The 23,591-nt window shown below is 37.6% G+C and overlaps 2 long non-coding RNA genes across 25 annotated transcripts in view; one reads left to right on the top strand and one right to left on the bottom strand.

Moving 5' to 3' along the window:
* Positions 1 to 23,591, top strand: part of LOC102901603 — a 79,594-nt gene that overhangs the window by 40,184 nt on the left and 15,819 nt on the right. For 17 of the 24 annotated variants that reach the window (XR_006585336.1, XR_006585353.1, XR_006585338.1 and 14 more), the window contains one exon: positions 6,579 to 6,666. The exons of 2 other annotated variants lie outside the window; for them this stretch is intronic. This is a non-coding gene — a long non-coding RNA (uncharacterized LOC102901603). Of the gene's footprint in view, positions 1 to 4,315; positions 4,459 to 6,578; positions 6,667 to 7,431; positions 7,782 to 23,591 lie in introns of those variants that run through there. 5 more of the 24 variants (XR_006585335.1, XR_006585347.1, XR_006585346.1 and 2 more) reach the window with 2 other exon arrangements.
* The window catches only part of LOC123380077, an 86,637-nt gene continuing 67,354 nt past the window's right edge, over positions 4,309 to 23,591 (bottom strand). Inside the window, exons 3-4 of the long non-coding RNA XR_006585354.1 lie at positions 6,917 to 6,977; positions 4,309 to 4,446 (exon numbers count right to left, since the gene is read on the bottom strand). This is a non-coding gene — a long non-coding RNA (uncharacterized LOC123380077). The remainder of the gene's footprint in view (positions 4,447 to 6,916; positions 6,978 to 23,591) is intronic.

Genomic DNA, 23,591 nt, shown 5'->3' with positions numbered 1-23,591 from the left:
TTGTTGAGGAACTTGCTGAGATCCTCCACTCATTTCTCGAGCCCAGTGAGAAACGTATCTGTATCTGGCGTATTGCTTATTTCCATTTTCTTTAGCTCTCTTGCTGTGTATTTGTCCTGTTCTTTCATTTGAGACCTATTCCTCTCATTTTGTCTAACTTTCTGTGTCTGTGTTAGGAAAGTCAGCTAGGTCTCCTGCTTTTGAAATTGGTGGGCTTATGAACAAGAGGCCCTACAGTGCCCTGCAATGTGAGGTCTATGCAGCTGAAGCTGGCACTTTGGGTTTTCTGCTATGTGTGTTGTGTGCATCCTACTGTTGTGGTTGAGGTGTGTTTGACTTTAGTCTAGTTGTCTGCAATGACTCTTTGCCTGTTAGGGGTAGGGTTTGGTACCTGTGCTGTTTAAGGGCCCGGTCTGAGAGCCACCATGGGCTTGAGTTGGGTCAGTCAAGATGCATGCCCTCAGCTCATTTTCCAGAATTGTGGTTGCACTGAACTACAGGGTACACTCCCAGCATTGTCTCCTGAAAGGCTTTTGTTGGTGGGTGGGACCTACAGTCAGACCAGCTGTCTGCCCCAAGCCCACTGGTTGGCCTGCAAACTAGTGTGTGTGATTATTTTCCACCTTCCCCAGGGCAGGAGTCACTTTGAGTGGTGCTGGCCACTGTCAGTGCTGCTTACAGAATGCCATGCTTGTGGTGCCACTTTGGATGGACTCCTGCCAAGTGGGGTGGGTTGGATGGGATAGTCTGCAGGAGAACACGAGGGTGGGATGCATAACATAAACAAGGTTTGTACTTGTCTGCTTATGGGAAGAGACTTGGAGCCATTTTGCAGGAACTTCTGCCCAGTGTGGCTGGTTGGAGGGGGAGATTCATAAGACAGTGTATCTATGGAACAAAGTAAGCCTAGGATCCTCCTATTCTGACATCTTCCCTGGCAGTCTGATTAGGTTACAGAATTTTCAACAGGGAGAGTAGCTGAGTTTGATATCTCATGAAGTTTTTATGAGTAAATATAATTGTTAAGAGTTAAGTAAATTGTGGGCACTTTGGTGGGTCAGTCAGTTGAGCATGCAACTTTAGCTCAGGTCATGGTCTCATGGTTTGAGCCCCACGTAGGGCCTGCTGCTGTCAGTACAGAGCCCACTTAGGATCCTCTGTTCCCCTCTCTCTGCCCCTCCCCCACTTGTATGTGCTGTCTCTCAAAAATAAACTTAAAAAAAAAAAAAAGCAAGTAAGTTGAAGAAAAAAGGTTTGAGCCACTCAGGCACCCTTTACCTACAATCAGTTAAGCATCTGCCTCTTGATCTCAGCTCAGGTCTTGATGTCAGGGTTGTGAGTTAATACCCTGCACTCTGCTCCGCACTGGATGTGAAGCCTACTTAAAAAAAGAAAACATAAAAGTTTATAGATCAACTATTTAAAATAGTTTCTCCAAGTTTTTTGGTACCCTGAAACCTTTAAGTTTTGCTAAATGAGTTAATGTAGATATCATTGAATTTAACTTATTTCCCAATAAGTAAAGAATAAAACATTAATTAATGACTATAGGTTTATCTATTCTTTTGGCTTTCCTATCACAGAGGAATTAAAACTTGAGTCTCTTAGTAAACAGTGTTTTGTGCTTTTTGAAAGATTGTTATGAATAAGCACATATTTCAAGAAATTTATAAATACCTTCATAGTGCATTTTAGATTGGCAAATTAAGTAAATGTAACAATTCATAATTGCTTAGTATTTTGCACTATAAAGTTTCTAAGGGTAAAAGACTTTTTTTTAATTTTTATTTTTTTTAATTCACATCCAAGTTAGCATAGAGTGCAACAATGATTTCAGGAGTAGATTCTTTAGTGCCCCTCACCCATTTAGCCCATCCCCCGCTCCCACAACCTCTCCAGCAACCCTCTGTTTGTTCTCCATATTTAAGAGTCTTATGTTTTGTCCCCCTCCCTGTTTTTATATTATTTTTGCTTCCCTTATGTTCATCTGTTTTGTATCTTAAAGTTCTCATATGAGTGAAGTCATATATTTGTTTCTAATTTCACTTAGCATAATACCCTCTAGTTCCATCCACATAGTTGCAAATGGCAAGATTTCATTCTTTTTGATTGCCGAGTAATACTCCATTGTGTGCGTGTGTGTGTGTGTGTGTGTGTGTGTGTGTGTGTGTGTCTTCTTTATCCATTCATCCATTGATGGACCTTTGGGCTCTTTCCATACTTTGACTATTGTTGATAGTGCTGCTGTAAACATTGGGGTGCATGTGTCCCTTCCAAACAGCATACCTGTATCCCTTGGGTAAATAGTAGTGTAATTGCTGGGTTGTAGGGTAGTTCTGTTTTTAATTTTTTGAGGAACCTCCATACTGTTTTCCAGAGTAGCTGCTCAGTTTGCATTCTTACCAGCAGTGCAAGACAGATCCTATTTCTCTGCATCCTCGCCAACATCTGATGTTGTTAATGTTAGTCGTTCTGACAGGTGTAAGGTGGTATCTCATTGTGGCTTTGATTTGTATTTCCCTGATGATGAGTGATGTGGAGCATTTTTTCCTGTGTCAGTTGGCCATTCGGATGTCTTCCTTGGAGAAGTGTCTATTCATGTCTTTTGCCCATTTCTTCACTGGATTATTTGTTTTTTGGGTGTTTGAGAAGTTCTTTGTAGATTTTGGATACTATTTATCTGATATGTCATTTGCAAATATCTTCTCTCATTCTGTCAGTTGCCTTTTAGTTTTTCTGATTGTTTCCTTTGCTGTGCAGAAGCTTTTTATTTTGATGAGGTCCCAATAGTTCATTTTTGCTTTTGTTTCCCTTGCCTCTGGAGACGTGTTGAGTAAGAAGTTGCTGTGGCCAAGGTCAAAGAGGTTTTTGCCTGCTTTCTCCTCAAGGATTTTGATGGCTTCCTGTCTTACATTGAGGTCTTTCATCCATTTTGAGTTTATTTTTGTGTATGGTGTAAGAAAGTGGTCCAGGTTCATTCTTCTGCATGTCACTGTCCAGTTTCCCAGCACCACTTGCTGAAGAGACTGTCTTTAGTTGGCCATATGTTTGTGGGTCCATTTCTGGGTTCTCTATTCTGTTCCATTGATCTGAGTGTCTGTTTTTGTGCCAGTACCATACTGTCTTGATGATTACAGCTTTGTAGTATAGCTTGAAGTCTGGGATTGTGATGCCTCCTGCTTTGGTTTTCTTTTTCAAGATTGCTTTTGCTATTCCAGGTCTTTTCTGGTTCTGTACAAACTTTAGGATTGTTTGCTGTAGCTCTGTGAAGAATGCTGGTGTTACTTTGACAGGGATTGCATTGAATGTATAGATTGCTTTGGGTAGTGTTGACATTTTAACAATATTTGTTCTTCCTATCCAGGAGCATGGAATCTTTTCCCATTTTTTTTTTGTGTCTCCTTCAATTTCTTTCATAATCTTTCTATAGTTTTCAGTGTATAGATTTTTCACCTCTGGTTAGATTTATTCCTGGTATTTTATGGTTTTTGGTGCAGTTGTAAATGGGATCGATTCCTTGATTTCTCTTTCTGTTGCTTCATTTTTGGTGTGTAGGAATGCAACTGATTTCTGTGCATTGATTTTATATCCTGCTACTTTGCTGAATTCATGGACCAGTTCTAGCAGTTTTTTTGTGGAATCTTTTGGGTTTTCCATATAGAGTATCATGTCATCTGCGAAGAGTGAAAATTTGACCTCCTCCTGGCCGATTTGGATGCCTAAGGGTTAAAGCTTCTAATATGTGATTAGAGCTACTAAAAATAATAGGGAAACATCTCCATATGCAAGAAAATTAGAACATGTGTTTTTCTCCTCCATTTCTTATAGCTTCTTTATCAAAAATTTTTGTCCTAAAGTGAGACTGTTTTTTTTCACATTCAGATTTTTTCCTCTTTAAAAAGTCTTAAAAGATTGTGAACAAGGAATATTTAAAATGATTTTAATGTATGATCATTCTGGCTAAGATTAAAATGATTTATTTGAAAAATGAGTTTTAATATAAAAAGCTGGTACAAATTAAAATTTGTTTTTTGTCTGTTAAAATCATAACAGTAATCTAAGAAAATGTCCTTTTAATTGTAAACATTTTTTTTTTACTTTTAATGCAATGTACCTAGAAAAATAAAGGTTCCATGTTTTGTCTTCAAGTCTTTGATTACTTAGAAAAAAGAGTGTTTAATTTTATTTGCCTATGAAGTCTTTAACTGCCACTTTAGATAAAATGGATAATTATTGTATGATATGTTACTCTGTTTAATGAAAACTCTGAACTTTTTTAATTTTTTTGACAAAACTCCCAAATTCTAAAATGAAGTCTTCTTGAGTTTGAAACTTCCCAGAGGATCTCTGGAAGATTTCAAGGGTTTGTTCTTCCCATAAAAGGGAGATGTTAAAGGCAGCAACCTCTTTGACCTTGGCTGCAGCAACTTCTTCCTTGACATGTCTCTGAAGGCAAGGGAAATAAAAGCAAAATAAATTATTGAGATGTCATCAAGATAAAAAGCTTCTACACAGCAAAAGAAACAAAACTGAAAGGCAACCAGTGGAATGGGAGAAGATATTTGCAAATGACATATTGGATAAAGGGTTAGTATCCAAAATCTATAAAAAACTTACCAAACTCAACATCCAAAAAACAAACAATCCAGTGAAGAAAAAGGCAGAAGACATGAATGGACACTTTTCCAAGACACATGAAAAGATACTCAACAATGCTCATCATCAGAGAAATACAAATCAAAACCACACTGAGATACCACCTCATACTGGTCAGAATACCTAAGATTAACAACTCAGGAAACAACAGATGTTGGCAAGGATGTGGAAAAAGGGGAGCCCTCTTGCACTTTTGGTGGCCTGCAAACTGGTGCAGCCACTCTGGTAAACAGTGTGGAGGTTCCTCAAAAAATTAAAATTACAAATACCCTACCATCTAACAATTGCATCATTAGGAATTTATCCAGAGAATACAGGAGTGCTGACCCAAAGGGGCACATGCCCCCTAATGTTGATAGCAGTGCTATCAACAATAGCCAAATTCTGGAAAGAGCCCAAGTGTCCATCAACTGATAAATGGATTAAAGAGGTGTGTGTGTATACACAATGGAATTGTATTACAATGGACTACTACTCAGCCATCAAAAAGAATGAAATCTTGACATTTACAACAACATGGATGAAACTGGAGGGTATTATTCTAAGCAGAATAATTCAGAAAAAGATATGATGTCACTCATATGTGGAATTGGAGAAACTTAAATGATCATAGGGGAAGGGTAGGAAAAATAAAAACAGAGAGGCAAACCATAAGAGACTTTTAAATACAGAGAACAAACAATTGATAGGGGTTGGGTGATGGGCATTAAGGAGGGCACTTGGGATGAGCTCTGTGTGTTATATGTAACAGATCACTGGATTCTACTCCTGAAGCCAAGACTACACTGTATGTTAGCTAACTTGAGAATAAAGAGATGTTAATTATGTTTATTTGGTATGTTAAATTGCATGGGAATCATTGTCAAGTAAGTGATGCTAAACCTTCTTAGATTATATTTCCATAAATATAATTAAGTGTTCTAGAAATTGTGTGAGACTCCTAGAAATTGGTTATGTTATCACTTGTAATTCTAGTTATCTTGAAGTATTGGTTATTTCTGTGATGATTAAATCTCCTTGTCAATTGCATTGTAACAATGTTTTTTAATTGTTTTTGAGAGAGAGCAGAGGGGCAGAGAGAAAGGGAGAGACAGAGAATCCCAAGCAGGCTCTGCACTGACAGTGCAGAGCTCAATTGAGGGCTCAAAGTCACAAACCGTGAAATCATGACCTGAGCTGAAATCAAGAGTTGGATGCCTGACCCACTGAGCCACCCAGTGCCCCTGCATTGTAATGAATTCTAATCAAATCATTAACCATTACCATTTTTAAGTCATTTGCAGTTATTGTTTTACTTTGATGCTTTTGCAAAAGTGCTTCATCTTCAAGGAGATTCAGGAAAAAGACTGATAAATACCTAGAATATCGGTCTCTTATAACTTAAGATCATACCGTTGAACTCAGTAAGAATTTACACAGCTCTATTGGAGAAACTGATGGCTTCACAAAAGTAACAGAAGGTCAAGATGAAGGGAAATTAATTACAGGGGTGCCTGGGTGCTTCAGTTGGTTAAGCACTGACTCTTGGTTTCAGCTCAGGTCATGATCTCATGGAGCCCTGCATCTGTCAGTGCAGATCCTGCTTGAGATTCTCTCCCTCTCTCTCTCAAATAAAACAAAAAGAGAAATTAATTACGAATGGGAGTGAATAAACTGAAAATTTTTAGGATTTTTATTTTTTGAAATACTGCTTTGTAAAAAAAAATTTTAAGTTTGAGAGAGAATGCAAGTGGGGTAGGAACAGAGAAAGAGGAAAGAGAGAATCCCAAGCAGATTCCCCACTGTCAGTGCAGGCCTGATGTGAGGCTTGAACTCATAAACTTTGAGATCATGACCTGAGCCGAAACAAAGAGATGGACCCTTAACTGATGGAGCCACTCAGATGCCCCAAAATACTAGTTTTTTCATCTTTTTTTTCCCAGATATAGGAAAACCTTTCCTCAGCAATTTGGTAATTTATACCTTTGTAAGCTCTGCCTGCCTGATCACCCCAGAATTTGGAAACTCTCAGTGAGTATTCTTATATACTTATTGAACATATACAAATATATTGCCATAAGAATCTGTCTTCCTTATAACAGGACAGTTGGGAACACTGGTTTTATTACTAAGGTTTTGACTGGAATGTCATATTTAAGAGAGATCTGCATAGGCTCAAATATAACTAGACAGCTTTAAGCAACTAATACTGACTTTATGGAGCCAATAAAGTACCTTGGAAATAGTGTGATACTTGCTTACAGGTTTTCAGCATTCTTACCAGGTAAGTAAAGAGGGCCACTTCCAGGCAGGTGCAGGAACCTCAGGATATTTTGGGGACCCTGTTAAAAAAGGAAGTAACCTAAATCCGTAGGTATTGCAGGCAAAGCATGATGGCAAGTATTTTGCTTTATTTCTTAGCCTCAAGACGCTGTTAAAAATTCAACCTGAGATGTTTTATGAAAAGTTCCACCAAAGCAGATGTAAAAGATCCTATATGATCAATCATGACTCTCACTTCACTTATATATAATCAAGCTAAGTTCATTGAAACTAGCCTTATTTGCAAACAAATTAGTCTTAATGGTTATAATTGACAGAAATGGGGGTAATTGTAGAGAGAAAAATTGTTTTGACTGACACTATGAACATTTAGATATTAGATTCTAGTTCTATTAATTGACTTTGTTCTACCTGTAAACTAGACTAGATCCTTAATTTTAGTATCTCAAATCTGGTTACATCTTTCCAAAGTAACATTTCTGATTATCTCCCATTCTTTTGAAACATTGCAAGTGAATATAAATGACTTGGATGGGACCAGAGAAACCACCAGAACAGCGTATGTATGGATAATCTTTTACTGGTTGTTGTGTGGCCAAAGATCACCACAGACATTTAACCTGCAAACCAGAAAGATCATTTGATTGTGACTTGCTGCCTTCACTCCATCTAAGATGCTTTGAAATTGGGATCTAGACATCTTCTCAACTGGCTACCCTCAGAACTAAGAAACCGTTTTACAATTCAGTCTCCCCAAACTGAGGCAGCACTCTGGGATATAGGCACTATCATAACCAGTATCGTCACTGGATCTAGACTTTATGACATGGTGATTTGTCACCAATATCACCGTGACATCCAGACCTTATGTGACATGTTCTTTGCTATTGTAATTGAGGAGGAGAGCCAACCCATGGTTGCATTTATGTGGCAAGGCAGGCGGTATCAGTTTGCTAGGCTACCACAAGGATACCTTAGCAGTCCAGTAATAGCCTATAACGTTCCAACACAAGACATCCAGGCCTTTGATGAAAACACACACAAAAACCCAGTATTTCCTATATATTGATGACATCCTTATTTATGGCGGTAACTAGGAAAAACACATTAGGGTCAAAATAGAATTTAATTACTTACACTCAGAAAATGGAAAACTGACCCAAGTGAGGTCCACACACTACAGTAAAAGTGCTAGGCAAAATTTAGTCCTCTGGAGGCATAAAAAAACCCACACCCAGTCATAAACAATATCAATTGTGTATTGACTCCTACCACAAAAGAAGAAGCTCAGAAACTGATAGGACTGTTTGGATATTTGGTATAGCACATACCACTTCTGGTGATAATATTAAAACACATTCATGAAATAAATAGGATGAGTAGAGACTTTAGATGGCTAGAGACTCAAGACAGCCTTTATTTGAAAAATGCTGTCAGAATGTTTAACACATTGGCATCATCTAATGAGGACTTTAAATACAAATTAGAGTGCCTGTACTCAGGAGAGTTTGCAGCAGCATCACTGTGGACCGAAACAACCACAGAACTCCAAGTTTTACCCAACTGGGCTTTACGCTAAGGAGTTCCCATTGTCTGAGAACATACACCAACCAATTGAAAGGCTCACCTAAACATTCCACAAGGCCCTAGAAAATACACACTAAGAAAATAAACCAATTACACTTAAACTCCAAAAAACCCTTCTGTAGTAGATAAAGCAGACCTCTACAAAGAGATGGGAAGTACTCTTGACTATAAAGCTATAAAATAACAATGATACATATCTGAGTGGGGCCACAGATTAAAAGTTGACCTGCATTAACTAAAAAAAATCTCAGCAATGCCAATAGTGGACTTGCTGGATTTTGAGGAGTAAGCTCAAGTGGTTAGGTAATAGGGACCACAGCAGTCAATGGTGCATGCTTTTATTTTATTTACTTTATATATGTGTATATGTATATATATATGCATATATATATATAGTAAATTTATATACATATATAAATTTGTGTGTGTGTGTGTGTGTAGAGAGAGAGAGAGAGAGGGAGGTGGAATATGAATGTGCATGAGTGGAGGAGAGGGGAAGAAGGAGAGACAGAGAATCTCAAGCAGGCTCCATGCTCCACATGGAGTCCAATGCAGAACTCAATCCCACGGCCCTGGGATCATGGCCTTAGCTGAAAATCAAGAGTTGGACACTCAACCAACTGAGCCAGCCAAGTGTCCCAACAGTGCGTGATTTTAGATGGATCAGCTTTCTTACCATCATACAGAATATCCTGGCAATCTGTAGAGGAATGACTAATAATGGACAAACCAGGATAGAATCAGGCTTGGGAGAATCAGCACAACATCAATTTATGGCTAAACTAATAGCTATAAAATTGGCAATTGAACAGTCTGTTAAGGAAAGTCACAATGAGGTATGTAATTTTTGGATACAAGGATGGTAGGTAAATGAATAGCTAGTTCTCTGGTCAGGTCATGGCAGGACCTGGGAAATAGGATGTAAGAGCATATGGGGTAATGACATATGGCAGAAAATAGCACTGGATGACATCTCCGTATTGGTTACACACATCTCTGCACATCAGAAGGACAACTATGAAGTTACCAAACTTAATAACCAAGTAGACAAACTCACTAGGAAAACTAAAGAGGTAAAGATTCCTAAATTTATGAAAAAAAACAATGATTCATGGATAAGGATGAAATCAATTCAAAACATAATCATACATAAATAAGGACAATGGAACATAAAATGTGGACACACAAATATGCCAATGGATAGGATCATTGTATGGGCACATCACCAAACAGGTCATACTGGCAAACATGGCACTAGAACATCGTTGGAGAAAAGAAACATGTATATATACACAAAATACCTTTAATTTAAAATTATGGGATGTAATTGCCACAATTTTGAAGCTTAGAGGATTCATTCATTGATTCTTCATTAATGAATCATCCAGATACATTCAAAGACAACAAACCCTTCCAAATTGTACAAAGTGATTACATGGAATGCTAGCCTGTATTGGAGAATAAATTATGTGTATCAGCAATTTTATACACATCAATTACTCTATCCTTGTGGAAGAAATAATAAAAAATCCACCATCTGAGCCTTAGAAATCTGGATTCCCTGCTCTGGTAATTCAACCATCATGAAATCAGATTAGGGCACCTACTTCACATAAAAGCTAATCAAGAATGGGCTAAGGAACAAGGCATAATATGAAACTTCCTCTTATTCTACAACCCAACTGTCTCTGGATCAATTGAAAGGTATCATGGCTTAAGCAAAAGCTTAGGTTGCTTACTAACAATCTAGATATGAAATCTTGGACTAAAATGATCTGGAAGGTGGCAATCGCTACACCATAGATATAGAAAGGATGAAAAAATTCCTATTAGTATCGCAGGCAGCTACAGAGTTAGGAATTAGCATTAATACCACCCCAGAATCTAAAATAGGAAAAGTATTAACTAAAAAACATAAGAATATGGGGAAAATCATAGCACCTGCCATAATAAAACCCTACTTGGTTACCAAAGGAAAAGGTATATTACAACAAATTAAAGACCATAATATGATGCATCTGTAAAAATTTCAAGCATATAGAACATCTTTTATCAACACTGAATGCCTAATATTAGCTAGTATAATGTAGGATGATAATACTTGGAACAATATCAATAATTGTCATAACAACTATTGTTTCCCTTGAGTGGCAAGAACAAGAAAGAATTACAAATTTATGGGACACTGTATTTTGCAGGCATGACTCTGCTTTGCATCTTCAACTGTATTATTAAGTAGGTCAGTGCAGCATGCTGCTTATTGGCCATACTCTTCTATTGCTTACTTTGGAAAGCATACTCAGTAAAGCTACAGATATTCCTCTGTAAAATCAGTTGTGCCAGTGTTCCAAAATGGACTACCTTCTGCTCCAAATTTAATTTGAGTCTGTGGCATCCTCTTCTTCCTCCATGGATTGTCATTTTGGTCACCTTATAGCAACTGATGACTTAACTGCATTACAGGCATCACCAAGCTCAACCTCTCCACTTCTCCCTTCACTGTCAGCACCATCTACTCAGAAAACTTTAGTCAATGGAGAAACCAAATGGTTAGAGAAGCTGTTGAAGCAGTTGAAACTTGCCCTTCAATCTCCACATGAATTCCCAAGGATCTGAATGACACTAGGATGGAGTGTTGTGTATTGGTTTCAAAAGCACTAGTATATGAGAAAGACAAAGTTGTTTTTAGAAGTTGTCTTGATATCACAATAAAGTAAGCCCTATCAGGATGTATTCATCTCATCTGTTTTTACCCACAAGAATTAGCACAACTTCTGAGGGTCCCTGCTGGGAGTTTATCCATAAAAAACATAAGTACCATGGCAAGGGGAAATTTAGACTAAATACTGTTTGTGGGGAGTATCCAAGAGTGTTTAATCTGAGCAAGGCTGTAGTTTCTAATGTAAATAACCAGTTCCAACACTCTGCACCTACCTTGATAGCACCCTGTACCCCACCCCAGCATTCTCCTATAGACCAACTCCACCCAAGCCCCTCACTTTGGCAGGCATCCCTCCAAAGCAGCTCCTGCCAAGCCACACTTGGAAGGCATATCTGGCTGGGACCAGTGCCAGTCTAAAGTAATTTCTTCCCTGAGGCAGAAACTAGCATACTTTAGTTCCAACAGCTGGGCCTCTTTGTTGGCTGTGAAGGGATGAAACCCTGCCCATTAGTACACCTGTAGCTATTGTAGAGGCTAATTACAGACAGCTAGGCTGAGTGCCAGGGCCACCAGACAGATCCTGCAGTGGATTCAGTCAGGCTTCTTATCAGCACAGGGAGCAAACCCTGCCTATTGTGCTCCCAGCATGTGATTTTGGTCACTGCAACCATCTGGCCTGAAGACCAACCCCATCCACTAGCAGACCCACAGGAATCACACAGCACAGCCACAACAAGATGATGCATGCCATTCACACAGGAGACACTCCTAGGATGCCTGATTCTTATGACCAAGGGGGATTGCACTACTGGGCACCACAAGAGTTCTACACAAGGTCACTCTAAGACCAAGAGATGTACCTAATCTACCTAATACATAGAAACAGAGTTAGAAAAAATTAGAGAACAGGTTATTTTCCAAATGAATAAGACAGAAATCACAGAAAAAGATTGAAATGAAATGGAGATAAGTAATATGTCTGATAAAGAGATCACAGTCATGGTCATAAAGATACTGGACTTGAGAAAAGAGTGGATGAACTCTGAGAACTTCAACTAAGAGATAAAAAATATTTTAAAAAGGATCATTTAAAGCTCAAGAATAAATGAAATAAAATTTAACTAGAGGGAATCTACCACAAATTAGAAGACTCAGAAGAGGAAGAAGGGCCAACATTGTGGAGAAGTAGGGGGATCCAATGTTGCATCCTCTCAAACAAAGCAGTGTTGAAACCAAAGGACTTTGAACCCCAAGAGTCCAGGAGGCAAAGAGTTGCTTCCAGGGACCCACCAGGACATTCTGACAGGCCATAGGTGCATGATTCCAAACTGGGAGAGAGAAAACAAACAGAGGGGAAGGATCCCCTTCTGCGGAGAGACAAAGGGAAGAGAAAGAGAGGCTGGGGAAGCATAGGACTGTATTTGGACGAGAGAAAAACCTCGGACAGGGACAGAGAAAGATCCAGCCTCTAACTGAGAGACTTTCTCCTGACTGAGAGACTTTCTCCTGACTTTCTCCTGCCAGCATCACGCACCTGGGGAGGAGGGGGACCAGCCCTGGGCTCAGCAGCTAGGTCAGGGGTGTAGTCTGCAGTAGGAGAAAGCAATCCCCTCCCTGGAGTGCTGTGGGAAGAAGGTATAACTGTTCAAAGGACAAAGCCTGCCTGCATCCGCCAGCCAGAGACCACATATCTAGCAGCACAGACTGGTGCTTCCCCAGTACTGGGGGCCCGTGGAGCCAGAGTTTGAATCCCAGCCAAGCACTAGGGCATAGGAGTTTTAGCAAGACAACCACCTCATTTGTGCCCTCAGCACAGTGAGGACGGCTCAAACAGAGTGGTTTGGTACACCTGGTCTGTGGAGGAGACACTGGGTTGTCGCCATTTTTCTCCCCCCCACCACCAAGGAGGGACCCTCAGGGATGAGACAGCGGGGCCCACAGTAGAGGCAGGATCCACCTACATCAAACCACACTCCTCCGCACCTGGTAACTTCCTATCTACTGGAGCAGGATTGACCCTGAGGAACCAGATGGCCCCTCTTCCAGACCTGCACTCCTGCATTGCCTGGTTTAGTTCTTGGACAGTTCTTATTATATAGACGTGTTCTTCCTTCCTTTTCTCCTTCTCATCTCTTTCCTCTAGTCTGGTTACTCTGGTTGTTGGTTTGTTTAAGCATACATATTTAATTCATTCTCTTGATACATGTTCTACAACTCCTTTATTTTCCTTTCTCTCTCTCTGGATTAAGCCATATGGTTTCTCTGGTCAATTTTTATTTTTTCTTTTTCCCCGCCCCTGTCATTTCTCTCTTTGTATAGGATAAGGCCTCTTCCACCAGCACTGCCTCCACCCTGTTGTTTACTTGTGGCTGGTGTTTCTGGTGTGTGTGTGTGTGTGTGTGTGTGTGTGTGTGTGTGTGCTTGTGTGTTCGTTTTCTGTTTGTTTTTTTGTTTTCCTTTCCAGGGCTACTTCAGTGAACAAATCAAAGCACATCTGGTGGAGGGTCCAAAACATCACTATGAGTGGGGAGATAAAGTAACCAAAGTCACAACAACAGAGAGCAAGTAACACTCTCCAAAAAATACCTCCTGAAGGGCCAGGCCCTGGACAGTGTATGATCCCTCTTTAATATAGTAGTGCTTGCAGGTGCAGGGCACATAACAAGCTTTTAAAACATATAAGGGACAGAAAACTAGCCAAGATGATGAAAAGGAAGAATTCTCCTCAAAAAAGATTCCAGGAAAAAATTACAGCTAAAGAATTGCTCAAAACAGATATAAAAAATATAACTTAACAGGAATTTAGAATAATAGTCATAAGATTAATTGCTGGGCTTGAAAAAAAAAGCATAGAAGACAGCAGAGAATCTATTGCTGCAAAGATCAAGGAACTACAAAATATTAACGATGAATTTAAAAATGCTGTAAATGAGGTGTAAAATAAACCAAGTGGTCACAGCGAGGATTGAAGAGGCAGTAGGGACAATAGGTGAAATAGAAGATAAAATTATAGAAAAAGATGAAGTTGAGAAAAAGAGAAAAAAATTCTGGATCATGAGGGGAGAATTAGAGAACTAAGTGAATGAAATGGAACAATATCTGTATCATAGGAGTTCCAAAAGAAGAAGAGAGAGAAAGGGGCTGAAGGTGTACGTAAACAAATGATACTTGAACAAATGTACTTGAACTTTCCCAGTCTGGGGAAGGAAACAGACATTGAAATCCAGGAGGCACAGAGAACTCTCTTCAAACATAACTTGAATCAATCTTCTGCACTACATATCATAGTGAAATTGGCAAGAGAGAATTCTGAATGCAGCTAGGGATGAACGGGCCTTAACCTACAAAGGTAGGCACATAAGGGTAGTAGCAGACCTATCTACTGAAACTTGGCAGGCCAGAAAGGAGTGGCAGGAAATTTTCAATGTGATGAACAGGAAAAATATGCAGCCAAGAATCCTTTATCCAGCAAGCCTGTCATTCAGAATAGGAGAGAGAAAGGTTTTCCCGAACAAAAACTGAAGGAATTCATCACCACTAAACCAGCCCTACAAGAGATCCTAAGGGGGACTCTGTGAGTGAAGTGTTGCAAGGACCACAAAGTACCAGAGACATCACTACAAGCATGAAACCTACACATAACACAATGACTCTAAACCCATATCTTTCAATAATAATACTGAATGTAAATGGACTAAATGTTCCAGTCAAAGACATAGGGTATCAGAATGGATTAAAAAACAAAACAAAACAAAACAAGACTCATCTATTTGCTGTCTACATCTATTTGCTATCTACCCATTTTAGACCTGAGGACACCTTCAGATTGAAAGTAAGGGGATGGAGAACCATCTATTATGCTACTGGAACTCAAAAGAAAGCTGGAGTAGCCATACTTATATCAGACAAACTAGATTTTAAACTAAAGGCTGTAATAAGAGATGAAGAAGGGCATTATATCATAATTACGGAATCTATCCATCAAGAAGAGCTAACAATTATAAATGTCTATGCACCAAATTCGGAAGCACCCAAATATATAAAACAATCACAAACATAATCTTATTGGTAAGAATGTGGTAATTGCAGGTGACTTTAATACTTCACTTATAGCAATGGACAGATCATCTAGACCAATCTAGATCATCTAGAAAACCAATAAAGAAACAATGGTCCTGAGTGATTCGCTGGGCCAGGTGGACTTGACAGATACATTTAGAACTTTTCATCCTAAAGCAGCAGAATATACATTCTTCTCAAGTGCACATGTAACACTCTCCAAGATACATCACATACTGGGTAACAAAACAGCCCTCAATCAATATAAAAGAATTGAGATCATACTATGCACACTTTCAGATCACAATGCTATGAAACTTGAAATAACCACAGGAAAAAGTTTGGAAAATCTCCAAATGCATGGAGGTTAAAGAACATCCTACTAAAGAACGAATGGGTCAACCAGGCAATTAAAGAAGAAATTTAAAGATAAATGGAAAAAAATGAAAATGAAAACACAACAATCCAAACCCTTTAGGATGCAGCAAAGGCAGTCCTAAGAGAAAAATACATTGCAATCCAGGCCTGTCTCAAGAAACAAGAAAAAAAAAATCCCAAATTCAAAATCTAACAGTACACCTAAAGGAACTAGAAGCAGAACAGCAAAGACACCCCGAACCCAGCAGAAGAAGAGAAATAATAAAGATCAGAGCATAAACAAACAATATAGAAAAAAAAAAAACCCAGATCAATGAAACTAAGAGTTGTTTCTTCTTAAAATAAACAAAATTGATAAACTTCTAGCCAGACTTCTCAAAAGACAACCAATCCCTCAGAAATACAAGAAATTATCAGATTACTATGAAAAATTATATGCCAACAAACTGGACAACCTGGAAGAAATGGACAAATTCCTAAACACCCACACACCACCAAAACTCAAACAGGAAGAAATAGAAAATTTGAATAGACCCATAACTAGTGAAGACATTGAATCAGTTATCAAAAATCTCCCAACAAGTAAGAGTCCTGGACCAGATGACTTCCTGAGGAATTTTACCAGACATTTAAAACAGAGTTAATACCTATCCTTCTCAAGCTGTTCCAAAAAAATAGAAATGGAAGGAAAACTTCTGGGCTCATTCTATGAAGGCAGCATTACCTTGATTCCCAAACCAGACAGAGACACCACAAATAAGGAGAACTACAGGCCAATATCCCTGATGAACATGGATGCAAAAATTCTTAACAATATACAAGCAAATTGAATTCAACAGTATATAAAAAGAATTATTCACCATGATCAAGTGGGATTCATTCCTGGGCTGCAGGTCTGGTTAAATATTTGCAAATCAATGTGATACATCACATTAATAAAAGAAAGGATCAGAACCATATGATCCTGTCAATCGATGCAGAAAAAGCATTTGGCAAAATGCAACATCCTTTCTTAATAAAAACCCTTAAGAAAGTCAGGATAGAAGGAACATACCTAAATATCATAAAAGCCATATATGAAAAGCCCACAGCTAATATCATCCTTAATGGGGAAATACTGAGAGCTTTCCCCCTGAGATCAGGAACACGACAGGGATGTCCACTCTCACCGCTGTTGTTTAACATAGTGTTAGAAGTCCTAGCATCAGCAATCAGACAACAAAATGAAATAAAAGGCATCAAAATTGGCAAAAAAGAAGTCAAACTTTTACTTTTTACAGACAATAGGATGCTCTACATGTAAAATCTGAAAGACTACACCAAAAGACTGCTAGAACTGATACATGAATTCAGCAGTCTCAAGAGTATAAAATCAATATACAGAAGTCAGTTGCATTTCTAGACACCAATAATGAAGCAACAGAAAGAGAAATAAACTTATCCCACTAATAATTGCACCAAGAACCATAAAATACCTAGGAATAAATCTAACCAAAGATGTAAAAGATCTGTATGCTGAAAACTATAGAAAGCTTATGAAGGAAATTGAAGAACACACAAAGAAATGGAAAGACATTCCATTCTCATGGATTGGAAGAATAACTATTATTGAAATGTCAATACTACCCAAAGCAATCTACACATTCAAAGCAATTTCAATCAAAATTGCACCAGCATTCTTCTTAAAGCTAGAACAAACAATCATAAAATTTGTATGGAACCACAAAAGACCCTGAATAGCCAAAGCAATATTGAAGAAGAAAACCAAAGTGGGAGGCATTACAATACCAGACTTTAGCCTCTACTACAAACCTGTAATCATCAAGACAGTATGGCACAAAACAGACACATAGACCAATGGAATAGAAATAGAGAACACAGAATTGACCCACGAATGTATGGCCAACTAATCTTTGACAAAGCAGGAAAGAATAGCCAATGGAATAAAGTCAGTCTCTTCAGCAAATGGTGCTGGGAAAACTGGACAGCGACATGTAGAAGATTGAACCTGGACCACTTTCTTACATCATACACAAAAATAAACTCAAAACGGATTAAAGACCTAAATGTGAGACAGGAAACCATCAAAACTCTAGAGGAAAAAGCAGACAACAACCTCTTTGACCTCAGTTACAGCAATTTCTTGCTTAGACACATCTCCAAAGGCAAGGGAATTAAAAGAAAAAATGAACTATTGGGACCTCATCAAGATAAAAAAGTTTCTGCACTGCAAAGGGCTAGTATCCAAAATCTATAAAGAACTCACCAAACTCCACACCCAAAAAACAAATTATCTGGTGAAGTAATGGGCAGAAGACATGAATAGACACGTTTCCAAAGAAGACATCCAGATGGCCCTTGGAAAGATGGGCATGAAAAGATGCTCAACATCACTCTTATCAGGGAAATACAAATCAAAGCGACACTGAGATATCACCTCACACTGGTCAGAGTGGCTAACATTAACAACTCAGGAAACTATAGATGCTGGCTAAGATGTGGAGAAATGGGAACCCTCTTACACTGCTGGTAGGAATGCAAACTGGCACAGCCACTCTGGAAAACAATGTGGAGGTTCCTCAAAAAATTAAAAAGAGAACTACCCTGTGATCCAGCAATAGCACTGCTAGGAATTTACCCAAGGGATACAGGAGTGCTGATGCATAGGGGCATATGTACCCCAAAGTTTATAGCAGCGCTTTCAACAATAGCCAAATTATGGAAAGAGCCTAAATGTCCATCAACTGAATAACGGATAAAGAAGATGTGGTTTATATACACAATGGAATACTACTTGACAATGAGAAAGAATGAAATCATGCCATTTGCAGCAATGTGGATGGAACTGGAAGGTATTATGCTGAGTGAAATAAATCATTCTGAGAAGAACAGATATCATATGTTTTCACTCGTGTGGATATTGAGAAACTTAACAGAAGTCCATGGGGGAAGAGAAGGGGAAAAACTAGTTACAAACAGAGAGTGAGAGAGGCAAACCACAAGAGACTCTTAATATAGAGAACGAACTGAGGGTGGATGGGGCATGGGAGAGGGGAAAATGGGTGATTGGCATTGGGGGGGGCGCTTATTGGGATGAGCACTGGGTATTATGTAAGGCAATTTGACAATAAATTATATTTGAAAAATAGAAAAAATAAGTCTAAAAAATATGAAGAATGGATCATTAATCTGGAAGACCAGGTAATGGAAACAATCAAGCTGAACAATAAAGAAAAATTATAATAAAGGAAACTAGATTGAAGGACCTCTGTGACATCATCAAGCATAATACTCATAGGGATCCCAGAAAAAGAAAAGTGGGCACAAAACTTATTTGAAGAAATAATAACTGAAAAATTTCCTAATCTGGGGAAGGAAACAGACATCCAGATCCAGGAAGCAGAGAGATCCCCAAACAAGATAAACCCAAGGAGATCTGCAGCAAGACACATAAAATGGCAAAGATTAATGATAGGGAATCTTAAAAGCAGCAAGAGAAAAACTAACAGTAACATATAAGTGAAACCCCATAAAGCTATTTTTCAGCAGAAAATTCGTAGGACAGAAAGTGCTGAAAGAAAAAAAAGAGACAACCAAGAATACTCTATCCAGCAATGTTATCATTCAGAATTGAAGGAGAGATAAGGCATTTCTCATACAAACAAAAGTTAAAGGAGTTCATCACCACTAAATCAGCCTTACAAGAAATGTTAAAGGGAATTCTTTAAGTGGAAAGAAAATGCTATAACTAGAAGAATGAGAATTATGAAAGGAAAAAAAATTCACTGGTAAAAACAAACATATAGTAAAGGTGGTAGATTAATAACTTATAATGCCAAAATGGAGATTAAAATACAAAAGTAGTAAAATAAATTATATGTACTGAAATTAAACAAGGGATACACAAAATGCAAGGATGTAAAGTATGACCTTATTTGTATGAAATGTTGAGGGGGTAGTAAAAATGTAGTGCTTTTAGTTCATGTTTGAACTTAAACAACATCAACTTAATATAGACTACTGTATACATGCAGTATTATATATAAACCCCATGGTAACCACAAATCAAAGCCTATGATACACAAAAAATAAAAGGAAAGGAATCAAAGTTAACACTAAAGCATAAAACCACACACACACACACACACACACACACACACACACACAACCAGAAAAGAATGAACAGTTGGCACAAAAACAGACACTCGGATCAATGGAACAGAATAGAGAACTCAGAAATGGACCCACAAATGTGTGGCCAACTAATCTTTGACAAAGCAGGAAACAATATCCAATGGAATAAAGACAGTCTTTTTAGCAAGTGGTGCTGGGAAAATTGGACCGCGACATGCAGAAAAATGAACCTGGACCACTTTCTTACACCATACACAAAAACAAACTCAAAATGGATGAAAGACCTCAATGTAAGACAGGAAGCCATCAAAATCCTTGAAGAGAAAGCAGGAAAAAACCTCTTTGACCTTGGCCACAGCAGCTTCTTACTCAACACATCTCCAGAGGCAAGGGAAACAGAAGCAAAAATGAACTATTGGGACCTCATCAGAATAAAAAAGCTTCTGCACAGTGAAGGAAACAATTAGCAAAATTAAAAGGCAACCGACGGAATGGGAGAAGATATTTGCAAACAGCATTATCAGATAAAGGGTTAGTGTCCAAAATCTACAAAGAACTTCTCAAACTCAACACCCAAAAAACAAATAATCCAGTGAAGACGTAATCATGGGCAAAAGACATGAATAGACACTTCTCCAAAGAAGACATCCAGATGGCCAACCAACACACGAAAAGATGCTCAACATCACTCATCATCAGGGAAATACAAGTCAAAACCACAATGAGATATCACCTCACACCTGTCAGAATGGCTAACGTTAACAGCTCAGGCAACATCAGATGTTGGTGAGGATGCAGAGAAAGAGGACCTCTTTTGCATTGCTAGTGGGAATGCAAACTGGGCAGCTACTCAAGAAAACAGTATGGAAATTCCTCAAAAAACTAAACATAGAACTACCCTATGACCCAGCAATTGCACTACTAGGTATTTATCCTAGGGATACAGGTATGCTGTTTCGAAGGGACACATGCATCCCAATGTTTATAGTAGTGTTATCAACAATAGCCAAAGTATGGAAAGAGCCCAAATGTCCATCAATGGATGAATTGATAAAGAAGATGTGGTATATATACAATGGAGTATTACTTGGCAATCAAAAATAATGAAATCTTGCCATTTGCAACTATGTGGATGGAACTAGAGGGTATTATGCTAAGAAAAATTAGTCAGAGAAAGACAAATATCATATGACTTCACTCATACAAGGACTTTAAGACACAGAACAGATGAACATAAGGGAAGAGAAGGAAAAATAATATAAAAACAGAGAGGGGGACAAAACATAAGAGATTCTTAAATATGGAGGACAGAGGGTTACTGGAGGGGTTGGGGGGGGGATGGGCTAAATGTTATAAGGAATCTACTCCTGAAATCATTGTTGCACTATATGCTAATTTGGATGTAAATTAAAGAAGAGAAAAAAAAACCAAGAAGGAACAGAAAAGAACTATAAAAACATTTCAGAAAACAATGATCAAAATGGAAATACATACATATCAATAATTACGTTAAAAGTAAATGGAGGGGCACCTAGGAGGCTCAGTCGGTTTAGTATCCGACTTCGTCTGAGGTCATGATCTCTCAGTTTGTGAGTTTGAGCCCCACATTGGGCTCTGTGCTGACGGCTTGGAGCCTGGAGCCTGTTTAGGATTGTTTCTCTCTCTCTCTCTCTCTCTGCCCCTCTCCCGCTCATGCTCTTTCTTGCACGTGTGCACGTTCTCTCTCACTCTCTCTCAAAAATAAACATTAAAAAAAAAGTAAATGGACAAAATGTTCCAATCAAAAAAAATACGGTAACTGAATGGAAAAAAAAACAAAACCATCTCTATGCTGTCTACAAGGGACTCCCTTCAGACCTAAAAACAGATAGTCTGAAAGTGAAGGCATGGAAAATAATATTTCATGCTAATAGAAGAAAAAAAAACCTAGGGTACCAATACTTTAGTGGACAAAATATACATTAAAACAAAGACTGTAACTAAAGACAAGGAAGGGCATTCATTACATAATGATAAAATGATCAATAAAACATGGGAACATAAATATTGTAAATATATATGTACCCAATATAGAAGCACCCAAATACTTAAATATTAAGAGACATAAAGGGAGAAATAGACAGTAATATAACAATAGAGGACTTTAATATTCGATGTACAACAATGGATAGATCAGACATAAAATGCAACAGAAAATCAAGAAAAACACATTAGATCAGAAAGACTTAACAGATATCTTCAGAACATTCCATCCCAAAACAACAGATTACACATTTTTTCAAGTGCACATAGTACATTCTCCAGGATATATGCCATATCAGGCCACAAAACAAACCTCAAAAAAATTTAAGAAGACTGAAATCCTATCAAGCATCTTTTCTGATCACAACAGTATGACTAGAAATCAATTACAAGGAAACAATTGCATAAAAAACACATGTAGGTTAAACAACAGGATATTAAGAAAAGGAGGTGTCAATGTAGAAATCAAGAAATTTAAAAAATACACGGAAACTAATGAAAACAGAAACAAAATGATACAAACATTTTCAACACAGCAAAAGCAGGTCTAAGAGGAAAGTTAATAGCAATACAAGCTTACCTCAAGAAACAAAAAAAGTCTTAAACAATTGACCCATACACCTAAAGGAATCAGAAAAAGAAGAATAAAAAATCCCGAAGTCAGTGGAAAAATAATAATGATTAGAGCAGAAACAAACAAGATACTAAAAAGAAACAAGTTTAATAAAAAGGAGAGCTGACTGAAAAAAAATTGATAAATCTTTAACAAGAATAAAGAAAAAAGAGAAAGAGAAATAACATCAGATAACAGAGACAAAAAGGATTATAAGAGAATATGAAAAATTAAATCCCAACAAAATGGACAATGTGGAAGAAATAAATAGAAACACACAATCTTCCAAAATCAAATTAGGAAGAAATAGAAAATGTAACATTATAAGAAAGGAAATAGAATCAGTAGAAAAACAAAAACAAAAACAACTCTCAGGAACCTAAGTTCAGGAAAGATAGCTTCACAGGTAAATTTTCCCAACATCTAAAGAAGAGTTAATACATACTTAAACTATTCAAAAAAACAGAAGAGGAAGCAAAGTTTCAAATTCATTCTACAAGGTGAGAATTGCCCTGATACCTAAATAAGACAAACACACTGTAGAAAAAGAAAACTTCAGGCCAATACTTCTAATGTCCACAGATACAAATATATTGCCAAATATTCTTACCAAACCGAAATGAAAATCACATTAAAGAAATGATTCACCATGATCAAGGGTATATATTACCAAGACCCAAAGAAGATTCAATAGTCCAAATCAACCAATCTGATACAACATATCAACAAAAGGATAAAAACCATATGAGTGTCTCACAAGATATACAAAATATTTGACAAAATTCAACATTTGTTCAAGATAAAAATTCTCCAAAAAGTAGGTATAGAGAAACATAATTCAACATAATAAAAGTAAAAATAGGAAAGACACACAACTACCATAATACTAAATGAAGAGAAGTTCAAAGTTTTTTCTCTATAATCAGAAACAAATATGTCCACACTCACCACTTTAATTCAGTAGAGTACTGGAACTCTTAGCCATAGCAATCATATAATAAATAAAAAACATCCAGACTTATAAGAAAGAAGTAAAGCTGTCATATTTTCAGGAGACACAATAATATTTATATAATATATATTATATAAAATAGATAAATACACAACACTAAAGAGTCCACAAAAAACTATTAGAATGAACAAATGTGTAAGTAAAGTTGCAGGGTACAAAATTAATAAACCTAAATTGGTTGTGTTTCAAAATATACTAAGAACAAA

The sequence above is a fragment of the Felis catus genome, chromosome C2 (genome assembly GCF_018350175.1).
Source record: "Felis catus isolate Fca126 chromosome C2, F.catus_Fca126_mat1.0, whole genome shotgun sequence".
NCBI lineage: Eukaryota > Metazoa > Chordata > Mammalia > Carnivora > Felidae > Felis > Felis catus.
Note: the sequence above shows the minus strand (reverse complement) of the source record. Positions and strands in the feature narration are given on the sequence as shown.